This window comes from Apium graveolens, chromosome 6 (assembly GCF_009905375.1).
Source record: "Apium graveolens cultivar Ventura chromosome 6, ASM990537v1, whole genome shotgun sequence".
Classification (NCBI taxonomy): domain Eukaryota; kingdom Viridiplantae; phylum Streptophyta; class Magnoliopsida; order Apiales; family Apiaceae; genus Apium; species Apium graveolens.
The window spans coordinates 42,447,714-42,457,671 of record NC_133652.1 but is presented as its reverse complement, the minus strand read 5'-3'; the positions used below and the strand labels follow the sequence as shown (position 1 = coordinate 42,457,671).

Below are 9,958 nucleotides of genomic sequence, written 5' to 3'. Positions count from 1 at the left end.
TGTTCAATGTCAGGATCAGACCATTCATACCTTGGCTTGGGGACAGATGGCTCATTTCCAGTTGCAGCTCTCATTGGAACATGAGGGCCTCTTTCTATGCAGTCAACATAGGCCTCATCTTGAGAAAGCAAATGAAGATGCATCTTTACCTTCCAATGATGGTAATTATCTTTATCCAGAAAAGGGATCTTAACTCCAACATCCTTCTTGTTCATCTTGCTGTATTGTTTTGATCTTTAAACTCTTTGCTTGTTAAGAGTTTGCTCTGATACCAATTGTTAGTCCCTTAACAATGTAACAAGAATTACAGAAAGGGGGGTTGAATGGAATTCTTGAAACTTTTTCTTATTTAAAAATGTTCTAACTCGAATATATATATATATATATAAATGAATTGATTAGCACAATGCGGAATAGTTACTTAAATGAATCAAAACACAAGTAATTAAAAACAAGAGTCTTTAAAAACTTTCTGGTGGATTTGAATGATTCCACCAGAGATATATAATATATATCGAAAGAACCCTGTGTGCAGAATGCTCACAGCTGCTTACAAATATTGAACAACTAAGAATGCTAAGAATTCTGCTTATAAATGTTTCTCTGCATTTTTTTTTCCAGATAGTTTCTTAGTTGCTACTTCTTGGTTCATATATCACCAAGATTACAAAGTAATGAAACAGGATAATAAAACAAAAACTATCTAGTCTATTATAATGCTACTTCATTACTCTATTCCAGCATCTTTGAATATCTTCATAATAGCATAGAAATGGCAATGCTTCTTTGTTCTCCAAAACCCAGTTGAAAAGGCCACCACATTCCATTTGCATCCACTCGACGCATGTGACTGTGTTGTCACTGTCAACAGATATTTGAATTCTTTATCCGTCGGGTTCATGATCATCCGTCGAGTTATTGATCATCCGTCGGGTTGTTGATTATCCGTCAAATTCATTGTTGTTTATCCGTCGGGTAGCAAATAAGCACTTGACTTCATTTCACTTATGCAGAATTACAAGACATCATCTATGTACAATTAATCAACCTATTCTGCATATCTAACTAAAGTCAACATGACTTAAGTACTACTACATATTCTAAACAATGTGTATGCAGAAATGTGCTACAGACTTATTGTTACATAAGCTACTCACTCGATGGATAATAAGTCATCATCCGTCGGGACTATATTGTGTCATCCGTCGGGACTATAAACCTTATCCGTCGAGTGCTACATAATTTCACTAAGTAAAATCTACCAAGATGTTTTGTTCATGAAATCATCAAATACACAACATATACACAACACTATCAATTAGTATCCCCTAGATACAAACTGTAATCCACTGACACTTCCATGCATCAGCTGCAGCCTCCAGTACTGCAGCAGTAGCTATTGCACCAGCTTCACTTGTAACCACGCCTGCTGCTTCACTGCTATCAGGACCTACAGCAGCATGATGACTAGTTCCTGCAACTGTAGCCTCATTTCCGATACTTGATTTTGCAACATTGTAATTTCTCGACCTTGTCCATAATCTTGAAAATGGATCATAACCAGCCTTTAAGACTCTATCCGATTTCAGTCCAGGTGCATTTTTAAAGTATCAACCCTGTTCTTTCTGTTCATTTCTGCAAGCTTAATATCCTTTTTATCTTTCCCTTGAGTTTGTTGGGAAGCCTCCAATTTGAAAAGTCTTGCTTTAATCCTCTCAACTTCTGCCTCATCATCTGTACACAAGGCCACTTCCATTCCCCTTCTCAGACGGTCCTTCTCAGCAGCAATATTTAGTGGCCTCCACGTGGCTGATTTTTTCTCCTGGAGCATCTGTTTTTCTCCTGGAGCATCTGCTTCATAGTTGCTACAGAGTAGACAAACATGTTGGTCTTTTGTATTGCATCTTTCTTGTCTAATACATCCTGTTTGGTAGGCATCCTCCCACCACTACGCTTCACCTCCTTGACTCTTAGATCAAATTCTTCCTTAATTGGAGGGGAGTCTGAAACCATAGCCATCTGATACCCAGCAGTGGAGCTTTTCTTTCCCCATACATAATTGAGAACTTCCCAATTCCAGCCCTCACAAAGCAACCCACAATCAAGTCATCAAAAAAGGCTTCATTAGCCATTTAGCTAACTTTGATCTTTTGATAGTTATGTCCTTTATATCCATAAATGTTGGAACTGTTGATTCTGGTGAAGTCTTATCATCATCACTTCACCTATTCGACTGTCACCAGTTGCCTCTTCATCTTCACTTCGGGAGCCACTGCCACTTTGGCTGGAGCTACGACAGCTTCTGGGAAAAAAGATCTCCGCTTAACAGGCGAATACCTACGACTTCCAGAACTCCCCTGCTTGAATCTCCAAGTCTTCGATGAGCATCAGGATCCTGTTGCCTTAATCTTTTTGCTCACAATTCATTTAACGCATCATCTTTGGCATTTGCCCTGTCGGCAGATCTGGCAGAAGATCTCACACTTGTGCGAGATGACATGTGAGGACGGCTATCTTTCCTAGATTGGTTCATCTTCTCCTTCTGCTTTCTCAACTTCTCCTGCATGCTGCATCTTCTTATCAGTTTTCTGACAAAATCATCTCCCTTTCAAGTACTGTCATTTGTGCAAGCTTTCCTCTGTCATCTTCATCCTTGTAAAGATCACTTCCAATAGAGTCATCATCGCAATCATCCTCCCGGCCATAAACATCACTACCCTCTTCTCGACTACTACGTTCATCTTCTCTTTCTAAGGGATCCAACCTTTTCTTTAAAAGAAACTGTAATGTCGTGCATTTCCTGTTTGCATAACCACGATCATCATCCGAATCATCATCCCTTGAGTCACTTCCATTGCCAGAGTACGAACCCTCACATCGTCTTCGAGGTGATGCCGGTGCCTGCCTTTTCCTCCCAGATCCACCAGTTCTTCCAGCTTCCTCAAGTAGCAATATCTCAAGGTCCTCTATTTCCAATTATTCCAGGTATAAAACTTGAATTTGCATTAACATCAAACTGTTGTTAAAATTTAATTTCCGAATAAGTGACACTGAGGATACTTGTACTTAGTAGGTCTTGGAACAAATTTTACAGTTAGACATCATGTCATCATGGTATCAATCCTGACATCGGATTTAAAAGCCTTGGAGATTAATTTCTCTTAGCAGGGAAGTCGTGGTAAGCACCGAAATCTCAGTCACAATTCCTTCAATAAAAATTCAAAAGCTCTTCAAAATGCTTTTTCTTAGTTTTTCTTTTTATATTTCAACTCAGAAACTATAATTGTTGCACCTAAATGAAAAAGGGGTACATAAAGGGACCACGTGTATTTGTCACAACTGCAGTCTGCATATAAATAATCGTCAGTAGAGTTATTACAAATATAAATTGAAACCAAATTTAACGATCAGCAAATGGCAAAAAAAACCAGTAATAACATCTCTTTAGTTTTGGTTTCTTAACAAATTTACGAGTTGAGTATTGCTACAATATTATCCAGCAAACTTGCATTACATAAACTTTAGTCCTGTAAAAAACATCAAAATTCTACCAAAAGCTAAGAATCATGAAATTCGAGTGTTCCTTAGTGTCACCAGCCACATTACACCTGCTCATTGTAAAACAATCAACATGCACAGATCTAATTATTTCCTCACCTACACGAGCCACGATCAAAACATACCTAAATACCAAATAACACACACAGACACACACAATCAACACATTGTTTCCACTACGCCTTTCATAATCAACAATTACCAGTCCAATTCATAACCTAACTCATTTATTCTTAAACCTCCTCCCCCCACACACATTCAGGGAAATGATCTAGCAGAATTATAACCACTGAATAACGTTCATCATCATTCAAATACAGTATCAACATTATGTCATTTAGAGCAAGTCCAACAATGTCCTAATCGATGTCTTATAAATATAATAAAAAATAGTGTGCTAGTGATTTAAGACAAAAGATCAAAAATATCAATTAGAAATACAACAATCTATTATCTATCTATTGTAATAAAAATTACATCTTTATACATCAACCAGAAAAAGAAGATAACATCTTTATACAGCAATCTATGCACAGTAATAAAAATTACATCTTTAAATGACCCAGAAGAAAAAGATACAACAATTTATCAGTAGTAATAAAAATTATATCTTTAAATCACCCAGAACAAAAAGATAGTATCTGTGTACCCCAAGAATTAAAATTACAAGCCACTACAACAAATCTGGCCATTTACGACGGTTTTTTTGAACTGAAATCGTCGTAATTGAGCCATTTACGACGGAAAAAAATCGTCGTTTTTGGTCGAGTAGTAAGTTCGTTTTTTCGTCACCAGATAAAATTGCGTCGCAAGTTAGGAAGTAGGGGCCCACATACTCAATAAAATAATAAATCTACTTACGACGAAATATATCGTCGTAAGATACCAAAATACGACGAAAAATAACGTCGTAAGTTATGTACTTCTGACGAAAAATACGTCGGATATTACTTTACGGGACCCACTTTTAATAAGATAAAATATAATTTTACGACATAAAAATGCGTCGTAAGTTAGAAATTTCCGACAGAAAAAACGTCGTATTTTAAGATTAGGGCCTATTTATGACGGAATATGTGATGAACAATCGTCGTAAGTTCGTATTTCCAGGTTTAAAAAAAATATCTAGCCGGATTCCGGGCACCTTTCCGGCAAATTATCAAAATGTGGTAAACTTCTTAAGATCCAAGAAAATTTATCAATACAAAATGCTTCTCAAAATGCAAATCCAAAACAGGTAAAATATAATAAACATAGCAGCTGACAATGGCAATACACAATTTGTATTCTAATTGCATCTGTTGTGCATTGATGGATTTGACACATTAGAAGACAATAAGCATATACAGGCCAACCAGAGAGGATCCCAGCTATCATCCAGGAAATGAAGTCTGGTGACATCATTCCAGATTCTTACACTTACAATGTTTGGATGAGAGATTGAGAGCACTTGCTGCTGTCAATGACATTTCTGGAGTTGAGAGGGTTATCAATGAAATGAAGAGAGATGGCAGAGTTGCTGCAGATTGGACTACGTACAGTAATTTAGCTTCAATTTATGTTGATGCAGGCCAGAATGTGAAGGCCGATAATGCCCTCAAGGAATTAGAGAAGAGAAACGCCTGCAAAGATCTGTCAGCTTTTCAGTTTCTTATAACATTATATGGTCGAACTGGGAATTTGCTTGAAGTTTATCGTGTCTGGCGTTCTTTGAGACTTGCTTTTCCGAAAACAGCTAATATTAGCTATCTGAATATGATCCAGGTGCTAGTTAAGTTGAAGGATCTTCAAGGTGCGGAAAAATGTTTCATTGACTGCAATCTAATTGCACAACGTATGATATTACGATAGCCAATGCTCTCATAGGTGCCTATGTGAATGAAGGCCTGTTAGATAAGGCCATGGAGCTCAAGGCACAATCCAAAAAGAAAGGAGCTAAACCTAATGCTAAATGATTTTACCTCCATTAAAGATATACGGTTAAATGATAGCAGAATTAAACTGAGAAAACATGAAATAATTTTTAAAATAATATTTAAATAGAGAGAATAAACAAAATTGTTGAATTAAAAATGTAGGTAAAAATATATTAACCAAAAAATTATCATACACGTTAGTTTCTAACCTCTATCTACAGAATTTTCAGTTTAAGTAATATATAATTTAAAAATATTAGATTTCACATAATAAAAACTTCAATGATCTAGATGTATAGCAAAATTCTAATTCTCCTTCCACTATTTCTCGGTAAATTTCCAAACAGGTTAACCATATTTTCTAGAGGTGAATATCAAGTTGCAGAAGTGGGGATAGGTAATAATACATTGGGCTGGATGCAATTTAAACTCTCAACTTAATACTATTTCAGGAACAAAAAATGAACTAACCCGGGCTGGAGCACACCCCAGCCCTCCCCTAATACCAAAAAAATATCACACCTGCTCCCTTCAATCAGAAAGAACAATGCCCAAGAATTATGCAGTAATTTGAGTCCTTGCACAACAAATGATCATATAGTAGTTACATCACTAACCATTCTTCCAGCTTGAAACAGATCAAGAACTCCAACTACAAAACATGATTGTGTACACAATAGAACCCAAATGATCATTCTTAGAATATAAAGAAAGTACTTATATACTCTATTAAAAATGAGAAATGTAACACACCATACACCTGGGTCTAATTTATAGTATCTCAACAGATGACTGTAATTTCTCCACTCTCTTCTTGGAAAAATTCTCTCACACACACATTGGCCTTGATCCCATTTCTTCCTATTTATTAAGGTTACCAAGCATGAGTTTTGATCTTCCCCTTTAGTGAGTTCACCAAGCATGATTCTCAGACAATACATATTTGTAATATCAAACTTACAAAGAGAAAGAATAAACACATACACAAATGAAATTAAATAATGAGAATGAAAATACAGAATGCAAGAAGCAAAAAGTTAATGGAGAAAAAGACTCACAGATATGTACAACTTATCCATATCCTTCAGCATCACAGAGAACGGAAAGCTCATAAGCTTTATCCATATCCATATCTCTCGATTTTGGATTAGTATGTTCACAAATAGAGCTCGAATTCATAAGCATTTTAGCTGCATAAAATATTTCCACCATGGATGGGATAAGCGTGTGTAGTTTTTTTATATAAACATAACTTGCGCTGCTCTGCTATTGATTACAACTAACCAGTGTTGAATCTTGAATTAGTGTTTCGATTATTTTAAAAATATTTTTCAATGATCCAACCGTATGGATGGCAATATATATATATATTAGTGATATAACCAAAATTTCATATCAAAATAATTTTATTTGGTTTGACAATTTAACAGTCAAGCATCAGTTTGACTAGTACAACTAACTAGTTTTGAATCTTGAATTAGTGTTTCGATTATTTTAAAAATATTTTTCAACGATCCAACTGTATGGATGTCAATAGATATATATATTAGTGATATAACCAAAATTTCATATCAAAAAAATTTTATTTGGTTTGACAATTTAACAGTGAATCATGAGTTTGAATAATACAACTAACTAGTGTTGAATCTTGAATTAGTGTTTCGATTATTTTAAAAATATTTTTCAACGATCCAACCATATGGATGTAAATAGATATATATATTAGTGATATAACCAAAATTTTATATCAAAATAATTTTATTTGGTTTGCTATTTTAACAGTCAAACGTCAGTTTGACTAGAACAACTGACTAGTGTTTAATCCTAAATTGGTGTTTCGATTATTTTACTAATATTTTTCAACGATCCAACCGTATGGATGTAAATAGATATATATTAGTGATGTAAACAAAATTTCATATCAAAATAAATTTATTTGGTTTGTCATTTTAATAGTCAAGTATTAGTTCAATTAGTACAATTAACTAGTGTTTAGTTCTGAATTTGTGTTTCGATTATTTTAAAAATATTTATCATATATCCAACCGTATGGATGACAATATATATATATATTAGTGATATAATCAATGTTTCATATTAAATTATTTTATCAAAATATTTATTTTTTTCTGAAATTCTTGAAATGTCACCCAAACAAATAAATGTTGGCATTAATATGGTTGGATCATGAAATAATATTTTTTTAAAATTAAAATTATCAAAAATCATGTGCTAATTTACGACGGAATCTGTCATACATTATTATCTGCAAAAAATTTGAGAAAAGTCAAATTTACCGCCAAATTTTTGGGGAAAAAGTTAAATTTCCCTCTTTGATAACTTACGACGAATTTTAATTTCCGTCGTAAATTGGATGTTCCAATATTTTTCGTCACAAGTATTTTGTCGTAAATTGAGATGAAATATTTTTTTATTTAATTTCAAGTTAAAATTTTAATAAAATTATTTAACTTACGACGAAATGTTCACATCGTCGCAATTTCAAATGATTTTTATTTTCCCACCAAAATTTTTGGGAAAAATTTAAATTTTCCTCTTTGATAACTTACGACGAATTTTAATTTCCGTCGTAAATTTGACGATCCGATTTTTTCCGTCGCAAATATTTCGTCGTAAATTTAGATAAAATATTTTTTTATTCAATTTCAATTTAAAATTTTAATAAAAATAATTAACTTACGACGAAATGTTTAAATCGTCGCAATTTCAAATAATTTTTATTTTTGTTTAATCGTGTCGTGCATAATTTTATTAATAAAATACTAAACTTACGACGGTTTTGGACTTCGTCGTAAATAATTACGACGCTTTACTTTTTTCCGTCGTAAATTGGGCGCGCATTTTTTTCCGTCGTAAGTTGGCCGTCGTAATTGGGCTATTTTGTTGTAGTGAGCTCTAGCAAGCAAATCAAAGACTAAAGTTAAGAAATTCGGCAAAAAAAAAGGTATTAAAACAAGGGGTTTGACTAGCATGGAGAACTTTGTATAATTAAGTCAATCTTTTAGCATATAAGAATAAACTTGTGCATGCCTACATAAATATTCGCATATGTTTATCTCGGACAGATTGAACTCAAAAAAACAAGTGTACCTCTGATTAGTTGCACTTTTCACTCCAAGCTAGATGGAATATGGGCGACACTTGTCTGGAGATATATCACAAAAAACGTGGTTACTACTTACTACCCAACTAATTAAAAACGGTGTCAACTTAGTATTTCTTAAAAAACTGTACGCTATTTCGAAGAAAAATCTTTACATGTGGGTGAGTCGGCTATTTAAAATTCTCAATTGACTTCAAAAAAGCAAAACTCCCCCCCATTTTGTCCACATCATCCCCTTCCCCAACTGCACCACTGTGCTCCAGACTTCCCGAGTCTGAGCTGTGCTGGTGTGTTGTGTTTTTGTTTTGATTTACTTTTGCTTTGTTTTTCTAATTTTTGATTTTATTTTAATAATTTAATATTTCAAAATTTAATATTGCTTTACTGGATGACATTTAAATAGTTAACTTGCGTAGAAGCCCGTGCGGGCACGCGTCATGTATATATCCCGAAATAATACCGACATTATTTTTTGAATAAATTTGTACATATATTAAAATTATTTTAGTTAGAAAATTTAAAAAATAATAATTTTTTTGCTTTATCTTATATTTTTATAGTAATTTCGTAAGAAAAATGCACAAAATACACTAATTTCCGACTTCAACTATCTAAAATGCTGATTGACGGTATGTTTCGCCTAAAATATCCACGAAATGTGCATTTAAAAGTTACGTATTCAACTTTTTAAAATTTTATAAAGAATACGCTTGACCCCTTTTTAAACTTGAGTGAACACACATCTTTACAATGTGTATTCAAGTAAATCTAAAATGAAACACGCATGTCAATTTTTTTTAAAAAAAGTAAACATGCATCTCCCAGATATGTATTCAGCGGTATTTTGGACGGAATATCCTGCCAGTATTTAGGACATTTGTCCCACCAAATACCGGGTATTTACGGAATATCCCGCCGTTATTTAGGACATTTGTCCAAACAAATACTGGGTATTTTGGTTTTTCACCCTGCTTGTGCAAATATGATTCTCGTAAATAATTTTTTTAATATATTATATTTTATAAAATTTGAATAAATATCTAAACGATAAAAGGCTTATAATAATTTTAAATCGATAAAAGTACTTTAAATTTAAATGATGTTGTATAATATTTATAAAAATAAATAATTGTGTGCGTCTAAATAATTATTTAACCATAATCATCATATTTAACATGTACGCACGTAAACAAATGTGATTTTAATATAAATAATAGTGTATTTGTAAAATACAAAATTGACCGCGCAAGTCGAGACATATTAATTTTATATAATAGATATTTTTGTAGTTGTCTCACTTTATTTATATTTATGTAACAGCTCATTTACAGTTAAAACTCGATAAATGAATACCATTGGG

The 9,958-nt window shown here is 33.3% G+C and overlaps 1 long non-coding RNA gene and 1 pseudogene across 3 annotated transcripts; both read right to left on the bottom strand.

The window, feature by feature from the left end:
* Positions 1–1,229: 1,229 nt before the first annotated feature.
* LOC141664956 (protein RTF1 homolog) lies at positions 1,230–3,816 on the bottom strand (annotated as a pseudogene).
* Positions 3,817–4,779: 963 nt separating this feature from the next.
* On the bottom strand, positions 4,780–6,743 carry LOC141663606 (uncharacterized). Of its 3 annotated transcripts, XR_012551572.1 has the most exons (3): positions 6,533–6,743; positions 5,997–6,335; positions 4,780–5,519 (listed from the first exon to the last, which is right to left on the bottom strand). It is a non-coding gene; the product is annotated as an uncharacterized LOC141663606 (long non-coding RNA). The 3 variants fall into 3 exon arrangements; XR_012551571.1 differs by lacking the exon at positions 6,533–6,743 and having other exon boundaries at positions 5,997–6,526; XR_012551573.1 differs by lacking the exon at positions 6,533–6,743 and having other exon boundaries at positions 4,780–5,428; positions 5,997–6,526.
* Between the last annotated feature and the right edge of the window lie 3,215 nt (positions 6,744–9,958).